A 25,507-nucleotide genomic window follows, 5' to 3' on the forward strand; every position below is an offset into this window, starting at 1 on the left:
GTTTGTTTTCAATTTTGTTTGGGTGTATTGCTTGTAGTGAAGCATAAATTCCATGGCAACAGGAGCTATACCTCTCCTGTACATCACGATATATGCAGAGTATTGTGCCTGGTGCAGAGTTGGACTTAAAAATATTTACTGAGTGAATAAATAAATTGCAGGAAAAAGGGCTTGAAAAGGAAAACTGGCTATGAGATCAGTCTGGGATAAGCTGTTTCCAGTACATTAGCTAACAATGATTAAGGGTTCACCTTCTAAATAATCATGAAACTACAGTTGAATGAGTCATTCTCAAATTTTTACCTAAAAGTAGTTTCATACTCACCAGATTACATTCTGTAGATTTACCTTCTTGTTTTTGAAAATTCAAATATTAAGTAATGAGACCCTCTGGTCCCTGTCATTAGAAAAACACTGATTTTCCTAATTTGAAAAGATATATTGTAAACTCATACAAATGGAATTGTAATCCTAAGGCCAACAATTTTTGACTCTTAAGAGGCAACTCAAAAATAGTCCATAGTCAGTATCCTTTTCTGGCTCTAAACAAAAGCTTCCACCTGTGGAAAAAAGGAGAGAAATAATATACATCAGTCACTTTCAGAAGACCTTCAAGCGGCAATTAAGAGACACACCTACAACTGGTGACTGATGGCATGGCAGTTAACTGTGGGATAAAGCAAACACCTCTACCAGTACTGTGCACACAAGAAACCTCGCTGAATGGAGTGGCGTGTTTAGACAACGATTGCTGGAGAGCAGTGCACCCATAGTTTGCTCATTCCTGGGAAGGATATGCTATCAACCTGTTTTAGATTAGGAAAAAGAAATCTCTTTGTTGTTTCTTGTTGACAGGGAGTCCTAACTCCATTTAACTTGGTGATATTTTGTACTTTCTCTGAACCTACATTCCAATACCAAAAAGATACAGTAAAATGCACAGGGTTACTAAAAGAACACGACCAGGCATAGGAAACTTGAATAATTTTCAGTGGCTCAGACTTGAACAGAAGCTAACCTGCAAACTCCTTAGTGTGCCACTCAAGGACTTCTAGTCAGAACCCAGCCTCCCTTGGCTGAATTAGCTTCACAAATTTGTCCCCATGGTTGAACTCATTTCTGCACCTGTCTTCCAACCACACCACACAATGTTGCTTGCTCAAGCTGGAAGTAGAAAGGCCCCTCTTCTCTACTTCACTATTGAGAATCCACATGTTCTTCAAAAGTTCACTCAAATACCATCTCCTCACACCAATAAAATCTTCACCACAGCCAGAAGCTCTCTCCCTCCTCTGAAATCCTATAGCAATTAAGCATGTCTTGCCTTGTCACATTTCTTAGAGTATCAACTTAAAGACCGTTATTGTCAATAGCACACAAAATGTTGCTTTATTCAGCTTTTCATGGTGTATGCTTTGTCTCCTATTTATTTCATAAGTTATGAGAGAGCAAGTTCCACATGCTGCTGTGTTCTATGTAGAATACACATACAGAGAGCACTCAATAAAAACTTAGAAAGTTGACCGAAATTAAAACATGAAAGGGCTGGCCAGTTAGCTCAGCTGGTTAGAGCACAGCCTTGAAATACCAAGGTCACGGGTTTGGATCCCTATACTGGCCAGCTGCAAAAAAAAAAAAAAAAATGAGACTATTTCAGAAAAAAAAACCAAAAAAACTTTCTTTAGACTGGTGCAGTTTAAGAATAATACAATTTGAAGAAAATATGTTCTTATATCAATTTGAATTCCAACAAAGGACTATGGGTACTATTGCTACAACTTGATTATGTTAATATTATTGGTATACTACTTTAATTGATGTAAATTATACATCAAAAGGGCATGTTCTGACCTTAAGTAGATAATTTGGTGTGGCTCCCAGTGTATTTGTTTAACCAACTTGGTGCAATGCCCAGTAGAACAACCAAGATGATGTGGAGCCTTAATACTTGTTAGTTGTTGCTGATGTTGCTATTACCTGAGTTAACCTTTGTTCCTGAGTGCTTTCTCACCTGCGAATGTTGAATTGAGTTCTCCCCAGAGTTCCGATGCTGTCCTAAGCTAAACTCACTTTTAAACATGAAGGTCTTCTCATATTTTACATGAGCCATAAAGTTTTCTGAACCATGGCACTTATAAGCAAAAAAACTTTTTAAAAGATATTAAAATTAAAAAGAAAGATGGCCTCCAAATTCACTTGCTAGTGACCCACATTTAACTCTCAGTTTCATGCTATATCATTGAATGATATGGTACTTGATTTTCCTATATCCTCAGAAGAAAACTTTTCTTTTCTTTTTTTTTTTTTGTGGTGACTGGCTGGTGTACAGGGATCTGAATCCTTGATCTTGATGTTTTAAAGAAGAAAACTTCTTAATAAGGTATTGTGGCAAATATAGTACTACACTAGCACCATCATTTAATATTTATATATTTCGATTTCTATTTAGATTAAATATTTTAAATCCATGATTTACAATCAGGAAATAATATGAAGAAAAATTCCCTGGGTATAGCACTTTATAAGAACCTCAATTCACAGTGAATATAACTGATAGTAGAATGCATCTATTTCGAAATATATTTACTTTAGAGACTTGCCATAGTCAGTTTGTTTTAAAATAAGTTTGCCACATTTTATTATTCTGGTAATCGGACTTTGCCTATTTATGAGTCTAGAAGCCCTCACGGAACTGTGACTATATCAAGTTAAATCACATAATCTTCTCTCAAGAACACTGAAATGTCGAGAGAAGGAAAATATTATATTAATAACATAGCAGTCCTTTCTGCCTGACCCCATCCCCACAGCAAGCAGTCTAGTGAATGTGACTCTTCAAACTACACAAGAAGAGAGCTGGACACAACTGGCATCTTCTAAAGAAAGGGAAACTGGGGATTAGTACATGTCCGGTTTGCTCAGTTATGTGATAGGAGAAAGCAAATTTGCACGTTTCCAGAGTAAACTATGGGAGCCACTTTTGCCCTCTCCCTCTGTTCCACACACAGGCTGATGATGTGTAGAGATGGAAGAGCACAGGGCCAGAAGACGCTGAAGGGAGGCCAGCTTTAATCCTTTTAGGAGCATAGAAATGGGCCCAAGGCCACCAATGTAACCAAAGCCAGAGAAGAATTCCTTATGTAGAAAGAACACATGAAGCTGCACTGCTCTCTTTTTTATTATGTATAGATTTTCCTTACATTTAATCCCCAACTACATTAAATTTCTCATAAGAAAGATACATGTCAATTTAAATAAGTTTATTTCCACGGCTGGAAAATCAGATGAAGGCACAGTTGTGTGAATCAAGACAGTGACAACTAATCTTTGGCAAATCAGAGAAGTAGAAGTCTTGAAGTCGCCTATTAGTGTAGAGATCGTGACCCACCAGGACCATTTGTGTAGGGACAGAATAAAAGTAACAAAACAAATCTTACGTTCCAGACATCTCACACCAGGCCCACAACTTGGGAGTTGCTGGAGACCCTGCTTAGTGATTAAGCAGTGACTTTTTAAACATTCTATACCATCTCCTAAAGCCACACAGACTTCGAAATCCCATTTGCAGTGGAATGTATGCGTTTCCTAAAGAATTGTCTCTTAAACACTTTCCAGTTATGATCCTCTTGAGAATCTGATAAAGCTGCAAACAACCATCATCAGAAAGATTCTTAAACTTGCATACACCCTGATCTTGCCTATATTCACAGAGATTCAGAAACCCCCTAAAATTCTACATGTGGACATGCAGGTCCATGAACCAGATTACGAACCAGTGCCTTAAAGGGCGGTACGGTGGAAAATGACGTCTTAACAGAAGTGCTGATCATGAACAGAGTAAATTATTCTCTCGAAAGGGATGGAAATCTCTGAGACTCTCAAGTTTTCCCCATTTCTTACTTTCCTTCTTTAGCTTCCTTATCTCTTCAAGTGAAGTTCAAAACTCAGATACTGAACTCTCCAGAAATCATATTTCATTTGCCAGAGGAGGTCACTATGCAGCTCACCATTCACTTACAAAAATAAAGAACACCTTATTCCTTTCCATAACTGTGCCCAGAAGAATTACTTGAAAATGCATTTTCCACACTATAAAGTGTGTCCTAACAAAACACAATAAACTCAACAGCAATGTGATTACTGTACTTGTAAAACAGTTGGTGTTTTAGCAATATGCCCTTAAAAAAGTATGCTTGGAAAAAATGAATTCTGTTTCAACAGTTAAAAGGACATAATTATTTTTCTGCTGCATAACAATTTTTAAATGTTAATGAGTTAAAATACAGCACCAAAACAGCTCCCATGCAATAATATAGCATATCATTTGGCTGCCTTGTTCCCATTCCTTTGTTTTTCTTTCTATGGTCAAAATAATATGCGATAATCTGAGAAGACCACAGACATCAGGTAACTACAACATGACAATCAGATAGGACAGCTTGCTCTTCCATAAAATTTCTCTGAATTTATACAGATAAAGTTTTCTTAAGTTCAGCCCTATGGACATTTTAGACCCAGTAAGTCTTTGTTGTGGGGGCTGCACCGTACAATGTTGAATGTTTAGCAGAATCCATGGCCTCTACCACTGGGAAACAGCAACACCCCACTTCGACCCTGCAGCTATAGCAATCAAAAATGCTCCAGACATTGACAAATGTCCTCTGGGGGGAAAAGTGTTTCCCCACTGAGAATCACTGACATAAACCATGTTTATAGGAAAGGAATCACTGGTAAAGCAGTATGTACTGCATCAATCCACCCACTAGATGGGGGTGGGGCCAATTTTCAGAATTATCAGAATTATATTTAATATTATGAGCAGCATCAACAGCATGACTCACGTCTGTCAAAAGAGTTACCAAGTTTATCAAGAAAAAAATCATTCATTTGCAATCTCAACAATTTCATAGAGCTAATGAAGGAAACCCTAAAGTCTCATGAACTGTTTTCATTCATTTATTCTATAGGTACTTAGTAAGAGCCTAGACAATGCCAGGCACTGTGATAGAAGGTGGGTCCCAGATTTAAAAGGACAGACACATTTCTGCCTTCATGGACCCTCATGCCAATAAGGAAAGTTAGGTAAGAAAACAGGCAATTGTAGTAAATAGTAAGTACTAATATTGGGAAAGTAGCTGAGAAACTTTAACTGGAATTAAGGGTTTTATAGAGATTCCTAGAAGACATTATATCTAAGCTAAGACCTGAAACATGAACAAAACTGAGGCAGAGACAAGAGGATGGGAATATGACTAAGAAGCCAGAACAGCATAAGAGGTGGCCCAGAGAGATGATAAAGCACAGAGTATTCAAGGAAATATACATATTGCAATATGTATAGAGTGTAGTAAATGAGGGAGATGTGAAAAGAAGTAAGACTAGAAAAGAAAGCCAGGGTCAAACCATGAAGAAAACCATGGTAAGGAGTTTGAGTTCTATTGCAAGGCAATAGGAACTCACTAAATAGTTTCAAGTGGAAAAGTGGAATTATTACATTTTTTCAGAGAAATCACTCTAGCTATAGTGGGTGTATTAGTCAAGGTTCTCCAGAGAAACAGAACCAATAGGATGTGTGTGTATACTGAGGGTACTTCAAAAAATTTGTGGAAAAATGGAATTAAAACATAATTCAAATCTTTCCACAAATATATAGAGAACATAAGTACCCTCATACACACACACACACACAGAGAGAGAGAGAGAGAGAGAGAGAATAAGGAATTGGCCTACACAATTAGGGCAAATCCCAAGATCTGTAGGATGAGTCAGCAAGCTAGAACCCCAGGAGAGCCAACGGTGTGGTTCCAGTCTGAAGGCAGTCAGGCAGAAATAATTCCCTATTACTCAGGAAAAGGTCAGCATTTTAGTCTATTCAGACCTTCAACTGATTGGATGAGGCTCACTTATTAAGGAGGTCAGTCTACTTACTTTATTCAGTTTACCAATTTAGTCAGCCTACCAATTTAACTGTTAAGCTCATCCAAAAGCACCTTCACAGAAATGCCCAGAAAAATGCTTGACAAAATATCTGGGCACCCTGTGGCCCAGTCAGGTTCACACATAAAATAAATCACCACAGTGGTGATTGTAAAAAAGAAATTCCCTAGGCAAGAAATTATAGTCACCTGAACAGCATGGAAATTTCACCACTAATTTTTTTAGTAGAGGTTATAGCCTGGCACATAGTAGGAACTTACTGAATATCCTGTTAATACTTGTCAAATTAGTAAATGTGTGTGGGTGTGTGAAATCAAAAGCATTCTGAAGCATTTATTTAAATCAAAAGCTTGGGAGGTAGTCCTGCATATCCATTATACCATGTCTACATATATGTCTGTTCAAATCAGAAACTATTTAATGTTACTTTAAACCTTAAGGGCTGTTAACAATCAATGCTGGTAAAGATGCAATAAAAAGACACTCACGTACATGATGGATGGAATATCTGGATGGCAATCTGGCAGCACTGAGAACATTAAAAATGTTCTTATGATTGGATTAGTAATTCTAAGTTTCTGTTCTAAGGACTGTTCATCGCAATGACAAATTGAAAGCAGCTTAATTGATAACAATGATGAAATCACTAATTAGTATCCACCAAGTAAAAATCTCATTTTCAATGTCAGTTTGGTGAATTAGGCAATGCTTAAAATTATGTTCACAAGTTAGGATACAAGACTCTACATATAATATTATCCTAAATACACAACCATTTATTTCTACTCTTATCTACAATAACTTGGACTGAGAGCTAAAACTGTGTACAAAAGAGGGAAATAATCTGAATTTATAGAAATATAAATATATATACATGTACATACTTGCATGTACTTGGAAATTTTTGATTACTTTTTTTTTCACTGAAATTAGTAAGACTGTCTATGACCATACCACCCTGAATTTACCTGTTCTCATCCAAAATTAGTCAGACTTTATCAGTAAAATAGCCACTCAATAAATGTTTAAAAAGAAAATGAATAAATTAATGAATGCAGCTAATTGCAAATGACCAGATGTCTGCATATTAACTGTAAACTCTCTATTTGACTCATAACAGGAGAAAGCTTTTAAAGACTGTCTTTCCAGTGATACTATACATATCCTATTTTAAGAACTTGAGTTCAAAAAGGCAGAATAGTTAACCAAAATTTTTTGTTCATGGAGTCACATTCAGTTAGTTTTCCAAATTTCTATAAAACTGGGAAAGGCCTCAAAAGGTCCTGCAGCCTGGTCTCCATCCACTGAGATTAACAGTTGAGTGTGTCTGTGTGTGTGAAGGGACAAGCACAGGACCCCCTTTCATAAGTGTTTCCAGTACTTAAGGACCTCCTTTGTCTGTCAGTTCTTGCTTCAAGTTCAACCCATTCCTTCGTGTCTGACCTTCATAAAGTATAGAACAGCTGGGTTCCATTCTTCTTATACAATCCTTCAAACGTGTTTGGAGTTTTACTTGTTCATCTATTAATTTCTAACTCTCCCCAGCCCCATGCCTCATGAATTTATTTTAACTTCACAGGTCAGATATAGTGCTTTCTCCACCAATGAAGTATATGTCCTAGGGCTCAACTCACATCTCCAGCAAGCTTTTCCCAATTAAAAGGGTGATATAGAATACACTGCTGTGCTCAGTATTACTTAAAAAAAAAAAGGCAGTCCTTCGCAGTTCACTATAGAATGGGAATAAACCGATAAACCCATGGTGTTTGTTTCTTAGGGTACTCTCCTAAAGGGAAGGACTAAAATATCTTCAGTGTGCATGATCATTGCCTAATACATAACTTATAGATAGTCCCTAGAAGAAGATGTATTGAAGTTGTGTTAACATTTTCATTAAATTACTGCTTCATTACCCTAAACGAGGTATGTTCATCAACTAAAAAATTTACCACAGCTTACAGAAGTGCTCACTTTTCTCTCAGGAGTATATCAGCCATTAGAAAGATCTAACTCTTTGAGTGCCTTCATTCAATCAGTAAATTTGTTGAGGGGGAATACCTTACTCACAGGAGAAATAATCTGATGGCAGTTTTTATTTTACTAATATTTTAAAGCATGCCTAACATTTATGGCTTATCCAGTTATAGAAAAATGAGGGGAAAGCTCCAAGGATTGGAGAGATCTCATGCGATGGCTATAGTATATATTCCTTCACCTAACTAATCCGAGGAATATGAATAACAAACTGTCTCTCTTTTTTTGTTGCTTCAGAGTTGCTTATTAAACTGTAGGTTGCAGAAAGATATTAAAGAATATTTTGAGTCAAAACTCTCTGAAGATGACAAAGTACATTTCAAGCTGCCTAACTATCAATGTTTATTACAAAAAAATAGAAACTCTCTTATTTGCTCAGTAATTCTCTGTTACTGAAATATTTATTTATAAAAATAGGGAATGCATTTTTTTCTCCTTTGGCATTCTGTGGTTGGTTTGTTTTTCTCTGTCAGTTCTGATTGCTGGAATAAAGTGCTATTCAAAAGGCAACTGATAGGAATGACTCTCTCTCTCTCTCTCTCTCTCACACACACACACATACAATTCCAAAGTAAAATGACTGTGGAGTTGCTCCTTGCACCAAACCAAGGCTAGTTAAAAAGCTTAACTGTGAAGGGCCAGCCCTGTGGCTCATGCGGGAGAGTGCAGCGCTGGGAGCGCCGAGGCCACGGGTTCGGATCCTTTATAGGGATGGCCAGTGTGCTCACTGGCTGAGCCCAGTGCAGACGACACCACCCCAAGGGTTGCAATCCCCTTACTGGTCACCAAAGAAAAAAAAAGCTTAACTGTCATTGCCAGCAGAGCTTATCTTCAAAACTACAGCAAAGAATTAAAATACTTTATATTTTTAAATATTATTATTATAATACTAATAATACTAATATTAATGTTAGTATTATTATTTAAATACTTTATATTATTAATCAGATGATGACTTTAAAAAAAACCCTTCACAGTATTATAAGTCTAATCTATCTATGTGATTAATTTATTAGTTAAATCTGTGTTTATAATCAATTGCCAAGAAGTCCTCAAGATAAATATATATTCACCTAGGTGATCTTTTACATTGTTAATAAAATTTTCAATTTTTTAAAAAACATATTCATTCACAAACAACTAGGTAGACCTCTGCTTTTCCAATGTATTCAAACACTGAATTCATTTTTTAAATTAGATTTCTAAACTCTGCTTTTTCAATGTCATAAAATATTAATTACGGCTGACACAAAATATATTTAATTATGGCTAATTGTGAAACCCTAAGTGAGCTAACTGCTTATATAAAAATTTCACACATATTTTTTTCTAACATTGTCAATATAACATCAGCTTGGAAGCATAAAATTTTGTAAAATAAAACATTTTATCTGTGAGAGAACACATTCAAAGATATTCTGTGAGAAATACCTTAGAGAGCTAGAAGACTCTCTAGGGCTATCTGTGGGACTAAATTTGTAGATTGGAGATGCGAAGAAAGTAGGAGCCAATGGTTTTTCCATAAAATGTGACCACCCAAAAGCTCTCAGTCCACTGTGCTTGTTAATACAGACTTGTTAATTAAAGAATGACTGTGATCACTACAGCAATATATTTTACTAAATGTGGCTTACTAAAAAGGATGAAGTATTTAAACATTTTAATCAAGATTTATAGAATTCTCTTTAAATCCTGGATTAAATAGACATTTCTATAGTACTCTTTGAAAAAAAGATTTTCTTTTTTCAGCTTGTCTTTTTTTTTTTCTTTTGACAGCTACAGTTCCCAGAGGAACCAATGAGAATAGCATTTCATAGATGAGAAATCATATCCCCTTCATCAAACATCTCACCTCTTGACATTACTTGCAATTGGATGAACATGGGGGACAGTCCTATTGAACTGATTCCAACTTTGGCTGGACAGTTACAATTCACCTGCTATGTTTCTGAAGCAAAGTGATTTTGCTGTCACTGGAGGCTTTCAAATGCTAAACATGGTTAAGAGACACTCATAGCAAATGGGACATTATAGTACAATAAATATTTATTAAAACCAATCCTCTTTACAGGGTAATATCTTCTTTCTTTGAGCAAATGATTTTAACTTATAGGATGACACAACATTGTAATCAGCTTAATTGCATTTAGTGTTTTTCCAGTTCTTGTGCTCACTCTGAATGAGACATGCACCAACACCTCATTTAAATTTACATTATCAGAGAGTTGACTGAGTCTCAAGCAAAACATGTTTGTCCAAACCATTTCTTTGCACATGCTAGTGACTGCTAAGCAAATTTCATTATAAATTAAGATTTAAAGTTTAATGCTGCCTCAAGTATATTTACATTTTCACTATTTAATTTATTGTATGTTATAATTGTCAAGAAATTAGATGTGTGTTGCAATTTTATTTAGAAAGACTAAATAAACACCAAGGCCAATGTAAGGAAGAGAAAGAAATGTCTATTTGTGTTTGTAGCACATTCCAGCCAGTGCTGTTAGCCACCATTCTAACTACACTTCTAACTCAAGGAAGTTGCCGCAAGGAAAACATGTCTTAACTTTTGGAAACATAATGGAAACTCCCTACAGTAGCAGTAGAAGTTGAAGTGTGAGAAGCAGAGCATTGTTCTCTATGATCAGGTGGTATAAGGTGAGCAGAGGGGTAGCCACGCTCCTGTTAACTCAGCAACCACTGTGTGTCGGAACCACTTTTGCCACAGCTATAACAGCTACAGCAGAAGGTCAGGAGCCCTGTCGTAGTTATTTCAACATTTTAAATCCAAGAATTCTGATAGAAAAAGTACCATCAGCAGGTGAATTCTTCTTCAGTGATTCACAAATTCACTCATTTTCCACTCCATCCAGTTTAGAAGTACTCAGATCATATTCATAAATCATTCTTATAACATGACATTGTATTAGGTGGGGTTTGGGTGAAGAAAAATTGTTATAAGTAGATTGCAATGATTAGCATGAAGAAAGAAAAACCCCTCCTAGCAGTTATTTCCACATCAACCAGCAAAACCAAATCCAAACTTCCATATGCATAATGTAGTATGTATAGAATCTTGTGCAATGGACATAAATAGTACCTTCTTTATCCATTTCTTCCACTTCAGCAAGCCATTAGAATGCCATCAACATTACCTTCCTTTTAAAAGTTCATTTATTTCAATAATTTTACATAAATATTTTTTAAGGAAAAACACTAATACATTCTGTGATTATTTGCCGTATTCTTTAACTGTTTTTTCCCAGCATTCCCATATTCTTGCTGTTACCCTTATCATAGTTCTGCCCCACAGTAATACCCCTGAACATTGAAAAAGGTCAACTATATTCAATTGCACAGTGTCTTTAGTGATTATTCATTGTCAATTGAGTGACTCGTTCAGAATATGTAAAAATAGTTACCTGTCCCAAATGCACGTACAAAGTATCCATTTAAAATACTTAAATATCTTGCCAATCACTTTCTCAATGTTATGGCCTGAGTGTCCAAGAGCATGCAAAGACAATATGCTGAGGAATAATATGGACAATTCATCTCCATATAATGCAGTTCAAAACAAGACCAAACCGCTCACGAAGATGTCTGGTTTCCTCCGTAATTACAGAACACCTGTTCCTTTTCAATCACAAACTTGATCCAAAGCCAACAGGGCACGGGTGCCTACGGAGTAAATTAGTGTAAATACAAGGGAACACCCTGGGACTTCTTCTCAGGAGTTGGTTTTATGCTGAAAGAAACAAAAATTGCACACACCCATTATTCATGACAACGCTTCTCTTCTATTACAATTTGAAAGGTTCCCATTTTGCCTATGTGGGACTGACTAACTATATATTTGGACTTAGATATGCAGACAAAAGGAATGTTTATGTTCTAACGAAATTCGTTTAGCAAGTTTCCTAGTAATCTTACACTCTAAAAATTGTGTTTTGTTAAATGACTCTAAGGCCACAAAGAACAATAATATTTTATAGTCCACTTTTTCCTTACTTTATTACTTTTCATTCTAGTCTGTGGAATTCAAGCAGAGAAGCCAGATTGGAATAGGAAAGGAAAGAAAAATCATATTGATACATAGAAACTCATCCACATGAAAACTAATTCAAAACAGTTATTTCCGTTTTTTTTTTTTTTTTTTTTTTTTTTTTTTAGTAATAGAGTTCACTGGACAGTAATCATTAATGATACTTAGAAAAGAAGTGGATTTCAACAAAAACTAACAAACTATACTACATGCCCAAAGTACTTTTTTGAGTTCTTCTTAGGTCCAAGAAGGCACCTGTTGAGCAATGCAAAAAGGCGATCTGGGCCAAAGATCTAAAGCAGCAGATTGGAAGAATGTTGCTGTCTCTTTTCTCTTGGAAGAAGGGAAAGAAGGGAAGGGAGGCAGGGAGGGAGAAAGGGAGAAAGGAAGGAAAGAAAGAAGGAAGGAAGGGAGGGAAGGAGGGAGGGAGGGAGGAAGAAAGGAAGGAGTAGAGAAAGAAAGGCGAGAGGAGGGAGGAAAGAGAAAGAGAGATAAGGAAAGAGAAAGAAAAAAGTAAAGAAAGAGAGAAAAAGAAAAGGATAGCTGTTCTCCACCATCGTATACCTTACTCAAACCAAAAATGCTTTGTGGACAATGTGATTTTAAAAGAATTGACCTCAGGAAATGTGTGTGTGTGTGCGTGCACGCATTTCTTTTTACGTTTGGCCTGCATAAGAGTCCCCTTCTTTCATTTCAAAGGGTGGCCTCCGCACCAACTCTGGATCCCAAGACTAAGATTTGATTTTCCATTTAATATATTACAGAACCCTGCAGGTATTGACTCTGTATGTGAAAATAATCTTTATCTGAGTATTCCTTTATAATACGCTAAATAAAATAGCTGTTCACTGTTTGCTGATAAACTCCATCATGGGGCAGTCTCCTAATAAGTCTGTTGTTTGGAACACAAAACTTATTTAGGCAAAAAAAAAAAAAAATGCTTTTATAACAGCTAGGCCCAGGGTCCCTCCATAAGGACTGACTTACCCTATAATATAATTTTACATATAACACTCTAGAATTTTAAATCCAGAGAGCAGGAGACATGAGTATAACACAGGAGCTACAAGAAGGAACAGGAAAGGAAGCTCTCTTCTGACTTAGATGAAGGGCCCGTGCAAGGCAAAACTCCGCAGTAAAGAAAATTCCATTGTTCACATTTTTGATGCTCCTTTTTCATATTTTAGTTTCTCTATTGCTTAGGATCATGCTTAACCCTCGCTAAGCCACCTGCCCCAATAACTCCTTGTAAGCAGGTCCCCTATCTCCAGGTGGTCTCAGCTCCAAGATTCCCTACTCCCTTTCCCATTTCAGGTAAAAACCCACTCACTTTCAAAAGGAGAAAACAAAACTGTGGTTTCTAGAGCCAAGAAAGGGAAAGGATGAAGGGGCGTACAAAGAAATGGGTTAATGGACACAAAACATGTAGTTAAGAAAAATAAGTTTTATAATAAATTTTATTAATAAAAGAAGCTTTATTAATATAGTCAAGCTAGGCACCTATGATTAAGAATAATTTACTGCGTGTTATCAAATGATTAGAAGAGACGAGATGAAATATCCTCAAAACAAATAAATGATTATATTTTGTAATGATTAATATGCTAATTATCCTGACTTGATCAGTATTGATACTCAACTCTGTACCCCACAACTATGCATAATCAAATATATTGCAATTGAAAAAAAAAGAAGCAGCAGCCTAGTCAAAGGACCATGATTTCAGTTTCACATTTAGATGTTTAACAGTGATTATCTCTGAATAGTTCTCCATGGGGGCAAGGAATTCCATTTTACTCACTGTTGTATCCCTAGCACCTACCATTCTGCCTTGCATGAAACAAGTGACAATAAATATGTTTTTTTGATTCCTGGGGGGAAAAAAATCACTAACAATGCAGCACCCTCAACTGGATTTTAGGAAGAAAGCAATATAACTGACTTGTAATTCCCATTAACGCATGAGTAACTTTTATCGTCTTAAATGTTCCTTGAATAATTTTCAGTGATTATCTTTACTTGGTTTGTTTTGGTTTTGAACCTTTTTTCAGACTTCTATCTTGATTTATCTACAGCGTTTTTGAGGATCTCCATGTATAGCTTTTTAGTGGTTGCTCTGGGTATTGGATTATATGTACATAACGTCATAGTCTACTGGGATTGATATTTTACCAGTTCAAGTGACATGTAGAAAACTTAACTCTCTTTAGGTCCCTTTGCCCTCCCTCATTCACAATGTAATTGCCATAAATATTTCCTCCCAATATATTGAGAACTGCATCAGACATTGAGAACCACATGGTATAATTTTAAAAACTCAAGAAAAGGAAGATCAAGGTACTCACCATCATTTTACTTTTTCCATTGTCATTTCTTCCTTTCTGATTTTCCAAGGTACCTCTTTGTATTAGTTCTGTTCTGGTTAGAGAACTTTTTTACCCATTATTTTGGGGCAGGTTTGCTGGCAACAAATTCTCTTGGTTTTCCTTCATCTGAGAATGGCTTAATCTCCCTTCCTTCCTGGAAGGTATTTTCAGTATATATAGAATTCTAGATTGACAGTCATTTTCTTTCAACACTTGTAAAATGTGGCAGTTACTTCTGGCTGCCAGGCCATCTGATGAGAAATTCTCTGTCATTCAAATTCTTTTCTCTTATAGGGAAATCCTATTCCCTTATTTCTTTCTTACGGCTGTTAAAGTCTTTCCTTTGTCTTCAATTTTCAGGAGTTAGATCATAATGTCTCTTGGCCAAGATTTTCTTGGGTTATTCTGTTTAGGGTTTGCTTAGCTTCTTGAATCCTGGGTTTATATCTTTTGCCAAATTTGAAATTTTTTCAGCCATTATTTTCCTAGTACTTTTCTAGCCTCACATTGTCCTCTCTGTCTGGAACTCTGACGATGTAAATGTTAGATCTTTTGTTACAGTTTCAAATGTACCTGAGGCTCTATCCAGTTTTTCCCATTTATTTCCTCTCTGATGTTCAGGTCAGGTGATTTCTATTTTTTTAATCATCAAATTTGCTGATTCTTTTTTCCTCTTCAAATGGCTGTTGAACTCATGCAGTGAGTTTTTTGGTTTTTGTTTGGTTTTGTTTTGTTTTTTTGTCACTGTATTGTTCAGTTAGAAATTTTCAATTGGTCTCTTCTTTATACCTTTTGTTTCTTTGATGAGACTTTCTATTTTTTTCATTTGTATGAAACCCATTTATAATTGTCCCTTGAAGCATTTGATGATGATCATTTTAAAAATCCTCATCAGATAATTCCAATAGCTGTGTCATCTCAGTGTTAGCATCTGTGGACTGTCTTTTTTTGTTCATGCTGAGGTTTTCCTGGTTCTTGGTATGATGAATGACCTTTTCAACCTGGAGCTGACGAAAGTCCTGGCTCCCCTCTGGGCAGAGAGGGAAAGAGGGTCCTTCTTATGATGAAGCGAGGTTTCAAGTCCAGGCTCTCACTTATCCTTCTCTGATAGGACTTTCACCTGCCCATCCAAGATGGGATCATCCATGCTTTTCTTCTTTCCAGATTTTTTCTCCTCCTTACCTCTGAACCCACGGATTTTCCTTAAGATCTGAGATTTTCCACAAAGGGTCCTAAAGTCAGATGGGGAAAAGGCAATGGTCAGCCTAAGTCGTTGGTTTTTCTTCATGCATGTAGAATGTGTTTAAAACAGGCAACTTCCCATAGAGTCCCTATAGTCCATATTGGGGAAGTCAGTCTCTTAGTTTTTTTGTTTGTTTGTTTGTTTTCTTTTGGTTTTTTTCAAGAGGTAGAGTTTCACTAGGAGAGACATAGGAGGAAAATATATTGTTTAGCTTAAATTCAACAGAAAGAACATTTAAAAAAATGAAAAAGAGGGAGAAAAGAGCCAAAGGAAAAAATTGAAATATTTTCTAACTATTATTCTTCTTATTCCTTATCTCTAATTTGGGTTTCTGGGTGTGTTGGGCTCTTATTTATTTGACTCCTCGACTTTTATTGTCTCCACCTATAATTTCTCCAGTGACCTGAATATATTCAGAGCCCAAAGACACAGAAGGAAATTAAATGAAAAGAAAAAGCAAACTTGCTTACACAGTAGGTGTTCAGAATGTCTCATACATCTAAACAGATGTCCAAGATCCTTTTTTTCTCATGATTTTTTTTCTGGAATAGAAAACAATTCCTTTTTTGCCTAAATAAATAAGTATCTACCTACTGTAGAAAAATTACTGTATTCATTTGAGACTTTAAAACCCACACAGTTATTTTACTTTACATTATTGGAAGGGGGAAGGTGAAATGATTAGCTTTCAAACCCTTTCCTGCAAATGTTTCCCAAAAATGGAGTTCCAAAATTAGGAAGACCAGGCAAAAGAGAATCATTTCTGACTTTTACTTTTATTTTTCTTCCAAAACCAGTACTTATGTTTAAACCCTAATCTGAAGGAAACAAATTTGGGTGGAGGACAAAATGGAAGCAGTATTTGCAAAATCTATGGAAGTACGGCTGTACTTTGCACAACTCAGTTTGTAACCCTTTCTTGGAACAGGCAAGAGAACAAATCATGCAATCATCAGTATGTTTTTCTAAAGCACATATGCCACAACAAATTAAATGCCATCATGATAAATGCTTATCATTTAGAGAAACATCATGTGAAGCATGCTGTGATGCCCAGACAATTTTAGACAGCCAAACACCCTTTTCTCTCTAAATACACCCTATCAGATCTGCATCCACTTAATGTGTCCAATACTCAGAAATGGTATGATTCTAATGGAAAAGAATTATACTGCATTACCAAGAAAGAGAGAAACACTACATCTTCACATGTTAAACAAAAAGGGCAGGGGTGATTAAAAAAAAAAAAAAAAACTTAAAAATTTTTTATCCAGGACTTAAGTTTGGAAAGATCACACTCCATCATGTTAATTGACCTATTTGTGTTTAGAATGTAGCTCTGAGAGATAGTAATCTAGTTCAATCTTTGGTTTTACAGATGAGGAGGCAAAGATGACCTTCCACAGCAAATGTCCAGAAGTTTTCCTTTTCGTATTTAACATACTTCTGTATACTTAAGGGATAGAGACAAATGGACAGAACCTTCTTTGATATAGTGAAACTGTATCTCAGGGATAGTCCCTGAATTGTTTTCTGGTTTTTGTTAACAGTTTTGCAACCTGATGCTTCAAAAGACAATAGTTTCTTCCAAATCTTTACAAGAAAGACAGACTATGTTGGAAAGTGCTTCTTATTTAGGAGGATTCAATTACTGGTTATGTGATCTTGAGCAAGTCATCCACCAGCCCAAACTTTAATTTCTTCAGCTTATATTAGAAAAATACTATATACTCTTTTGAAGAATTGTGAATATAAAATTACAATTTTACAGTGTTATAGTATACACTCTAAATGAGGTAAGTCTACCTTGCAATAGTTCTATTAATTGGTATAACCTCTATGGATAGCAATGCAGCATTTGCAACAATTTCACCTCTAGAAGTTTGTCCTACAAATATTCTTGCATATATATATATATATATATATAATAGCATGTGTATATGGATATTCACTGAAGTGTTGTTTGTAATAGCCAAAGACTGGAAACAAATCAAGTTTTCATCAGTAGTGGGCTAGTTAAATAAATGTTGTACCATACAGTGGAATTTTTGGAGCAATTTTTTTAAAATGCTGCTTTGGAATGTTTTACAAGATATATAAATAATGGATAGACAGAAAAGTAGACTAATGATAGACCACATAGGTGGATAGATAGATAGATAGATAGATAGATAGATAGATAGATAGATAGATAGATATGCTTGTACATGCACAGAAGATAATGAATGAAAATGAAGAAATGAATTGATAATGAAGAAAAATGAATGAAAATACTTGTCCCTCTAAGGAAGAGAAGTTAGTGGCTAGGGACAAGAACAGAAGGGAGACTTACTTTTTATTCTATTCCTTCTAATACCTCTTGAACTTTGTTCTGTGTGCATGTATTGCCTATTCAAAGAAAAATAAATAAAAATTTAAAGCTTTAATTATTAAGGAAACTGATTAAGAATACAAGATAGCTTAGTTTTTTTTTCTTTGTGTTTGTTTTTGTTTGTTTGTTAGACCTTTTAACATAGTTAAAGACTAAGAGTAGCCAATTAAAACCATGCTTTCAAAGAATAATTAAAGCCATTAAAACAAGCACCAACAATAATATTAATATTTTGCATCAAAATTAGCAAATTGATTCACTAAACATAATTATAGAAGAAGTTGATTGCATAGCTAACCACTAAGTAACACTTGCTTATAGCAGTAATTCTTAGTAGAACTGGAAAAGGGAGTGTATTAATGAAAGGAACAACCCTGGCCCGAGATCAAAATAAGACACACCAGGAGACAGGGACTCAACCGAAGTGTATTAGGCAGGCAAAATGAACAAGTGAGCTGCCCTCTCGAAAGTGGGAGCAGCAGCAGGGAGAGTCGGGGTGGGCCTTTTATATCCAGTTAGGCTGAGCTGGACTGTTTCTATTGGCTAAGAAGGAAGGGGAGGGAAGCGAGCAGGGTTTAAGCTGAGCTGGGACTTTCTCATAGGTGGGCAAAATTGCACGCGTGGGAAGGTGACGTGGCAGCTAGGGGATTTTTCTGGGTGGGGGTTTTCTGGGAAACTTTCTTAGGTGCCATTTTGTGTATCTTGGTCTTTAACACCATTTTACTTTTCTGGAAGAGGGTATATTAGCCAACAATTAAATGTGGCTGGTTGGGACAGAGTGGAGGAAGGCTTTTCCCAAACACACATGCATAAACATACACACGTATACATACACGTATAACATGTGCACACATACATACACATGAGAGTCTGAAGTTCATCCCACTCAACCATTGAGAATCATTGATTTACAACAGGTATGTGCCAAATTTAAATTCCATTCAGAAGGTAAATACAAATACTAATTAAGTAATTCTATAGTTTAGTTACGTAAAATAAAAATCTTATTCAGTGATTTTAACTTTGGCATTTCAATGATTATTTTTTATTACACAAAACATTTGTGATCATTTTATTTTTTTGACTGTTTCTTGGCACTAATCAGTGGTGAAGGCATCACCTTCTACTGAGTGTCAGTGACAACTCAATTCAAGAAAGCTCTATGTGGGCAAATTTGTAAATGGAAGAAGACTCTGCCTATTAAGCAATGGCAGGGTGTCTGACTAGTGATATTGCCATCATGAGAAGGGAATGGCAAAGATTCCTCTGTGCCATTTTTATGTTTGCATATTTCTAGCAGAAAGAGGAAAAAACAGAACTGACTGGAATCATTTATACATCCAAAGAATAAGCATAATTTCTCTTGGGAGTAGATGGACTTTTGTTCAGCAAAACACTTTGACAAGCCACTTGGGTTTCAAAGCTGAGGCCTCCAAGACCTAGATTAGAAAAGGACAGAGAAGCAAAGACCCATCTGATTTGTTCTACATTAGCAAAATGGAATGGGGTAGAGGGAGTGGTTGCAAGCAGCCTGAAGTGGGAAGAAAGTCCTGTCAGAATCAAGTGGGGATGACAAAATTGGAGGCCAGAAAAAGAGGGGGAGACCTGTGTAAAAGATGAGGAGCCTGAAATTCTTTACAGCCAAATTTTCAGTTAAAGCTGGCACAAGCACATCCTTGAATTACTGATATTTACAAAAAATAAAGGGCTAGATGATCAGAGGCCCACAGAAGAGGTGAGGTGAGCACAAAGCTACAGCAGAATATAGCCATCCAGGGAGTACACATGATACCGCTGCCTTCTTCTTTGATTATGCCAAGGAAAGTTAACCTTTGGTGGGTTTGGGGGGAGCATAAAAAAATAATGGAAAAAACTAACATCTGGGTAAAATCTATACTAAAATTGCCACTAATATTTCAGTACAGTCACCTACCAAAAAAAAAGTCAAATTGCCCCTTGCATTCTCCATCTCTTTGATCATCAGTAAAAACCAATATAAAAAGTTTACATGCACATTTGAATGCTGTAGATGCACTAAAGCAAAATCAGTCTTTGAAGCCCCCATCTGGGTAGTAGTTTGATTCCGGAATTTTGTTTTGCATGAATATGTAGATCAGAAGTGGGTTTCTTTAATTACCACCTGTATCACTTTTTTAATGGCTACATAAAAATCATCATATTTTAAATTACACCAGGCTATTACTTCTATTTAAGTAAATAAACCTGGTGTCTAAATCTAACAGCCTTACCTAATATTTGAAATTAATTTTAAAAAATGCATTTATGCATCTCATATTATTCTCCTGAAACATTTCATCAAAAGGAAAGATAAAACCAAGGGCATACCAGTCTAGTGGCAGTGACTGATACTAGATATTAGAGAGGCATATAGGAAATCTCTTTCATTGCGAACAGTCTGAATGACATCCAAATCAAGATAAATATCAGATGGATCTGAATTTTTTTAAAAGGCTTGAAACCCACTAAGTGAACAGAAATGTTTTCTTGCAGTGGATAAAAAAAAAAGAGCATAAGAAAGAAAAATATAGAACAACAAGGATAAAGAATAATCTAATAAGACAGTTTAGAAATTCGTGGACTCAGTATTTCATTACAAGCAAAATTAGTTCTTCTGTCTTAATAGAAATATTAATTGGGAAATCTCTTCAACAACAAATTATAGTTAAACAATTCTCAATTACTCATATTCATAAACAGTGGCTCAAGGGTATGGTGTAATATAGAGGTTGTTTACATTTGGCTCATTATTAATTAAGTTCTAATTAAGATTTTACTTGCCCAGCCTAAACCTGTTTATGTTCCTTGAGTTTACCTCATCCAGAGGTCAAGGAATGGCTCGAGTTTTTACTGTATTGTACATATTTTTGTATTTGTACATAGTTTGAGATTTTTAAAGTACTTTCATTAAAGTATAACATTAAATAGTGCCCAAATCATAAGTGTATAGCTTCGTGAGTGTTCACAGAGTAAGATACATCTGTATTTTAACCCAGGTCAACAAATAGAATATTACTAGCACCCCATCCTGTCTCCTAAGTGCCAAACCCTCAAAATTCCTCTTTTTCTCAAAGTAACCACCATTCTGACTTCAAACACTATATACGGGTTTTTTCCTATTTTTAAACTTCATGTAAACGGAAACGCACAGTGTGTACTCTTACATTTGGCTTCTTTCACTCAATAGTGTGTTTTTGATTCTCACCCACATTGTTACATGTAGTTTTAGTGCATTCACTCTCATTGCTGTACAGTGTTAATATATCACAATTTAGTCATTCATTCTGTGATTGGTGGGTACTTGGGTAATTTTATCTTTGTGCCATTATGTTGCCATGAACATTCTAGTACATGACTTTTGATAGACAGATCTGCATATATCTTTAGCCAGCCATATATTAGGGCTGGAATTATTTGAGTCATATATTCAGCTTTAGTAGATAATGACACAGAATTTTCCAAAATGGTGAGACAACTTTATACCCTCACCATCAGTGTATTATAGTTCTGGTCATACCACATCCTTTTAATATTTGTTGTCATGTGTGGGTGTTTTCTTTTTTGGTTTGTTTGTTTTTAAATTCTGTTGGGTGTCATGTGGTACATCATGGTACTTTTAATCTCTATTTTCCTGAAAGTTAATGAAGTAAATCTGGTCTTTTGAATATCCTCTTTTGTGAATTACCTAGTAAAGTCTTTTACCCATTTTCCTATTGTATTTTTTTTATCTTTTTCTTATAGATTTACAGGAGCCTAGCACTTATTTTGGATTTTGGTTCTTTGTTGGATATATTCACAGCAAATATCTACTTTCACTCTTTGGTTTGTTTTCTTAATATCTTTGAGATCTGAACTTTTAAAATTTATATTGTAATGCCACATGCATAACCAAGAGTTTATTTTTCCAAGAAAACAGAAGTTAATAACAAAGAGGAAATATAACCTAGGCATATTGAGAAGACTGAAATACCGAGTTTTGTTAAGAACTATCATATGCCATTTAACGTTACCATTTCTCAGTTCAATCATCTACAGGGTGGTAATAAGATTTATTTTACACAAAATCTCTCATAGTTTAAACTGCCTAGGATATCAAAAGTAAAAGGTAGTGAGAGAGATGAATAAATATTAATTTGTAATGTCAAAAACATGTAAAAATAGACTGAGGCTGGTCTTTTAAGCCAATGCACATTGATAAATCTTTCTATAGAACTCTTCTTTGTAAATTCTGCACTAGTAGAAATTTTGCTAAGATCTATTGCAGGAAACAATTACCCTCAACATAGGAAGGCAGAGAATAATCTGAACAAGTCACCTGATCTTCACATTTGCTCAGGAACAAATAGTGTCTGGTGAGTGATTAATCATAGTATCAGCAACGTGGACTTCAAAATCAAAATATGCAAAGAAAATAAAGCACCATAGTTTTTGTACAGTTTAGTAGAAATATATGGTGTGATATACAGAAAAGAAGGCTGACTTTGTCATCAGGCAGCTTGAGTTTGTGTCAAGAATTTACTTATTAGCTAGGAAATCTAGGAAAAATTATTTAACTTTCCTAACCTCAGTTTTTTATCCTAATTAAAATTAATATTTTATAGAGTTTTATAAAAATTAGAATAATTAATTGAAAGTTTCTGACACATAGTAGATGCCCAATAAATGGTAACAATTATACTTTTTAAAGGAAAGTCATAGCATTTCTTTGACTATAATTGTGATCACGTGATAAATTTTTCAAATGATCAATAAAAAGGACATGGTTACAAATTCACTATTTTAGTATCTGGGAACATTTCTTTAAAGGGTAAATTTACAACATTTTCATTAGTTGTGAAGCATTTTGGTGTCTTTACACTTGTATAATAGGTTGAAAGGGATAAATCTGACTAGAAAATTCAGGCACAAATCTAGGGGATGTTCATTCTGATCACTCCAAAGAGCAGTCATTTAATTAGATTAATATATTCCCAATTTTTCTTAACTACTGTCTTTTGTACTAAGTTTCAACTTAATTACTTAGATCAAAAGGTTGAAAAAAAATGCTCCTGAGCTCATTTACCAAATTCCATCTCTCCCAATTCTTGGTTGAAGATAAGTTTCACTTCCCCACAAAGCCTCACTCTTTTTGGTATGAGTCAGTTATCCAATTCAGCCAATTTGTGTTCCCTATGAAATATTCTTTCAGAAATTTATATCATTAAATTTGCTTTATTTATATACCACCAAACATTCATCAAGGGCAAAATACTGTCTCACCCAAGGCTATAGTAGACTATGTTACTATTCACACTTACTTGCTTATCTTCCTATGGGAGGAAATCTCCCTGCCCTGTTGAACTCAGATGCAGCCTTGTGACTTAATCTGTCAAATAAAATGTAAGGGGAAATGACATGTCACTTTAGAGATGAATCTTTGAAAGCATACCCTTTTTCCCTTTCCTTGAGATTGTATGTGTTGGGTTGGAGTCTACATTAGCTTGGGTCCCTGAGTGACTCTGTTGAGCTGAACACTGAACATGTAGCATGAGTAAGAAATAACCTCTGCTGCTATAATCCATTGTGTTTATTTCCACAGCATAACCTCACCCATCCTGACAAATAGAGCTAACATGCTATAGATTGATGTTTGTGTCCCCCACAAAATTCATAATTCTAACCTCCAAGTTGATGGGATTATTAGGCAGGGCCTTTGAGAGATGATTAGGACATGAGTGAGCTTTCATGAATAGGATCAGGCCTTATAAAAGGGACCCCAGAGTATTCCCTTGCCCCATCCCCCAGGTGAGGATGCAGTGAGAAGATGGCTGTCTACGAACAAGGAAGTAGGCTGGCATCACACACAGAATCTTCCAAAGACTGAGCTTGGACTTCTAGTCTCTAGAACTGTGAGAAATTAATTTCTGTTGTTTATAAGCTACCCAGTATATGGTATTCTGTTATAGCAGCCTAATGGAGTAAGACACCCCCAAACCAAAAAAAAAAAATGCATGACACAAAATCAAGATGTATAAAATATTGGGTTTTGTAAGGGAGATATTTAAGGAAGGGAGAGTCTAAAGTTTGGTAAGATACAGAAAATAAGAGATATCGGCCATCACTGATAAAGATGTTTTAGGTGTCAATTCTCCTAATAATGACTGCCTTCCTAATAACAAATAGTCTACCCATTACTAGTGGAAAATTTTTTAAAGGAAATTTATATTAAAGTAAAAATTTTAGAAAATATCTGATTGTCACCTTATCTAGAAAATGTGTTTAAATAATTTGACAAAGGAGTGGAACTTTAAATGCAACTTTCTTAAAAGCAGTGGTAGGATAATAATGATGAACAAAGCAACTAATATTTACCATAAAAGGTAAATATTAAGGACTTTGTACAACTAGAGCAAGTAATCATTCTAACAATGAAAAACAGCCATTTACTACAAACACTGTAAGAATATTTCTCTAGTGCAATCTAGGCAATATACACACAAAAACCAACTATAGAATTGATATAATTTGTTTTGGAGAATTATAAATAAAACATAAAACACTTGTATGAAAAGTAAGTTTTTTTACTTTAAAATTACTATGATCAATAGTGATCCACTGTATACAAACCACTCACCAGAACAATAATAAATCAAGCATTTCAACCTTCTAGAAAATAGCTTTGTCAATGACTACAGCTCAAAGTAGACCATGATTATTCAGAGAATAACTTTTTTTCAGTTGAACTTTTGCCAGTTTCTACAGAAAGGTAAAATACTTTTCCTCTCATCTGAAAGGTTCATGGTCAAGTTCCATCAATCCACCTTAAATAAGGATATGCTTTCCAGAACAAAGAATAGCATAATCAAAACTTGAGATGATAAAACAGAAAAACATAGAAAATGAAAGGTAATCCAGGTTAGCTAAAGCTTAGGGTGCTTGTGGAAATTAGCAAAAGAAAAAAAAAGCTAGAAAATGCTATGGCAGAAGTTGCTAATTGTACTACAATATGCACTATCCCCATTCTCCTCAGTAACAGAACCTCCACCTCAAATAAACATGTATATTCCAGACTTCCTTGCAGTCAGGTGTGGCCATGTGTTTAAGTTCTGGGCAGTGGTGTATTGGTGGAAATGGTGTAGGCAACTTCCAGAGGTGGCTTAAAGGGAGTCAACAAACACTTCTCTCTTTTCCTTCTTCTTTCTCATTGGAAGGTGGCTAAACTGGTGGGAGCTAAAGCAGCTACCTTCAACCATAAAGTGGAAGCTTCATGTTGAGGATAGAGAAGCAACAAAATAGAAGAATCGTTCGTCCCTTACACTGTGGAGATCCGTATTATCTCAGAATTGCCTACATTTACATGAGGGAAAATATCTTTATTTTTTAAGTTACTCTTAATTGGGGTTCTGTGTCACTTTCAGCTGAGCCTAATTCTAAATAATCCATTTTATGGACTGCATTTTTTCCTCCCAAATTCATATGTGAAGCCCTAACCCCCATTATTATCTATTTAGAGATAG

The sequence above is a fragment of the Cynocephalus volans genome, chromosome 1, assembly GCF_027409185.1.
Source record: "Cynocephalus volans isolate mCynVol1 chromosome 1, mCynVol1.pri, whole genome shotgun sequence".
NCBI classification, from domain to species: domain Eukaryota; kingdom Metazoa; phylum Chordata; class Mammalia; order Dermoptera; family Cynocephalidae; genus Cynocephalus; species Cynocephalus volans.